Source organism: Oncorhynchus keta, chromosome 1 (assembly GCF_023373465.1).
Source record: "Oncorhynchus keta strain PuntledgeMale-10-30-2019 chromosome 1, Oket_V2, whole genome shotgun sequence".
Taxonomy (NCBI): domain Eukaryota; kingdom Metazoa; phylum Chordata; class Actinopteri; order Salmoniformes; family Salmonidae; genus Oncorhynchus; species Oncorhynchus keta.
This window is the reverse complement of record NC_068421.1, coordinates 6543252-6545751: the sequence shown is the minus strand read 5'-3', so window position 1 is coordinate 6545751 and position 2500 is coordinate 6543252. Positions and strand designations below refer to the sequence as shown.

General features: G+C 50.8%; 1 protein-coding gene across 1 annotated transcript in view; it reads left to right on the top strand.

The window, feature by feature from the left end:
• The window catches only part of LOC118382123 (tyrosine-protein kinase receptor UFO), a 109849-nt gene that overhangs the window by 10583 nt on the left and 96766 nt on the right, over positions 1 to 2500 (top strand). The gene's annotated exons all lie outside the window — the stretch shown is intronic.

The following is a 2500-nucleotide window of genomic DNA, read 5'->3' as shown; positions in this document are numbered from 1 at the left end:
TACCTGTATCTGTCCTGTCAGAGTGTGGTGTGTGTACCTCGTATCTGTCCTGTCAGAGTGTGGTGTGTGTACCTCGTATCTGTCCTGTCAGAGTGTGGTGTGTGTACCTCGTATCTGTCCTGTCAGAGTGTGGTGTGTACCTCGTATCTGTCCTGTCAGAGTGTGGTGTGTGTACCTGTATCTGTCCTGTCAGAGTGTGGTGTGTGTACCTCGTATCTGTCCTGTCAGAGTGTGGTGTGTGTACCTCGTATCTGTCCTGTCAGAGTGTGGTGTGTGTACCTCGTATCTGTCCTGTCAGAGTGTGGTGTGTGTACCTCGTATCTGTCCTGTCAGAGTGTGGTGTGTGTACCTCGTATCTGTCCTGTCAGAGTGTGGTGTGTGTACCTCGTATCTGTCCTGTCAGAGTGTGGTGTGTGTACCTCATATCTGTCCTGTCAGAGTGTGGTGTGTGTACCTCGTATCTGTCCTGTCAGAGTGTGGTGTGTGTACCTCGTATCTGTCCTGTCAGAGTGTGGTGTGTGTACCTCGTATCTGTCCTGTCAGAGTGTGGTGTGTGTACCTCGTATCTGTCCTGTCAGAGTGTGGTGTGTGTACCTCGTATCTGTCCTGTCAGAGTGTGGTGTGTGTACCTCGTATCTGTCCTGTCAGAGTGTGGTGTGTGTACCTCGTATCTGTCCTGTCAGAGTGTGGTGTGTGTACCTCGTATCTGTCCTGTCAGAGTGTGGTGTGTGTACCTCGTATCTGTCCTGTCAGAGTGTGGTGTGTGTACCTCGTATCTGTCCTGTCAGAGTGTGGTGTGTGTACCTCATATCTGTCCTGTCAGAGTGTGGTGTGTGTACCTCGTATCTGTCCTGTCAGAGTGTGGTGTGTGTACCTCGTATCTGTCCTGTCAGAGTGTGGTGTGTGTACCTCGTATCTGACCTGTCAGAGTGTGGTGTGTGTGTGTGTACCTCATATCTGTCCTGTCAGAGTGTGGTGTGTGTACCTCGTATCTGTCCTGTCAGAGTGTGGTGTGTGTACCTCATATCTGACCTGTCAGAGTGTGGTGTGTGTACCTCATATCTGACCTGTCAGAGTGTGGAGTGTGTACCTCGTATCTGTCCTGTCAGAGTGTGGTGTGTGTACCTCATATCTGACCTGTCAGTGTGTGGTGTGTGTACCTCATATCTGACCTGTCAGAGTGTGGTGTGTGTACCTCATATCTGACCTGTCAGAGTGTGGAGTGTGTACCTCGTATCTGTCCTGTCAGAGTGTGGTGTGTGTACCTCATATCTGTCCTGTCAGAGTGTGGAGTGTGGTGTGTGTACCTCATATCTGTCCAGTCAGAGTGTGGTGTGTGGTGTGTGTACCTCATATCTGACCTGTCAGAGTGTGGTGTGTGGTGTGTGTACCTCATATCTGACCTGTCAGAGTGTGGTGTGTGGTGTGTGTACCTCAGATCTGTCCTGTCAGAGTGTGGTGTGTGTACCTCATATCTGACCTGTCAGAGTGTGGAGTGTGGTGTGTGTAACCTCATATCTGTCCTGTCAGAGTGTGGGTGTGTGTACCTCATATCTGTCCTGTCAGAGTGTGGTGTGTGTACCTCATATCTGTCCTGTCAGAGTGTGGTGTGTGTACCTCGTATCTGACCTGTCAGAGTGTGGAGTGTGGTGTGTGTACCTCGTATCTGTCCAGTCAGAGTGTGGGTGTGTACCTCGTATCTGTCCTGTCAGAGTGTGGTGTGTGTACCTCGTATCTGTCCTGTCAGAGTGTGGTGTGTGTACCTCGTATCTGTCCTGTCAGAGTGTGGTGTGTGTACCTCGTATCTGTCCTGTCAGAGTGTGGTGTGTGTACCTCATATCTGTCCTGTCAGAGTGTGGTGTGTGTACCTCGTATCTGTCCTGTCAGAGTGTGGTGTGTGTACCTCGTATCTGTCCTGTCAGAGTGTGGTGTGTGTACCTCGTATCTGTCCTGTCAGAGTGTGGTGTGTGTACCTCGTATCTGTCCTGTCAGAGTGTGGTGTGTGTACCTCGTATCTGTCCTGTCAGAGTGTGGTGTGTGTACCTCATATCTGTCCTGTCAGAGTGTGTGGTGTGTGTACCTCGTATCTGTCCTGTCAGAGTGTGGTGTGTGTACCTCGTATCTGTCCTGTCAGAGTGTGGTGTGTGTACCTCGTATCTGTCCTGTCAGAGTGTGGTGTGTGTACCTCGTATCTGTCCTGTCAGAGTGTGGTGTGTGTACCTCGGGTATCTGTCCTGTCAGAGTGTGGTGTGTGTGTACCTCGTATCTGTCCTGTCAGAGTGTGGTGTGTGTACCTCGTATCTGTCCTGTCAGAGTGTGGTGTGTGTACCTCGTATCTGTCCTGTCAGAGTGTGGTGTGTGTACCTCGTATCTGTCCTGTCAGAGTGTGGTGTGTGTACCTCGTATCTGTCCTGTCAGAGTGTGGTGTGTGTACCTCATATCTGTCCTGTCAGAGTGTGGTGTGTGTACCTCGTATCTGTCCTGTCAGAGTGTGGTGTGT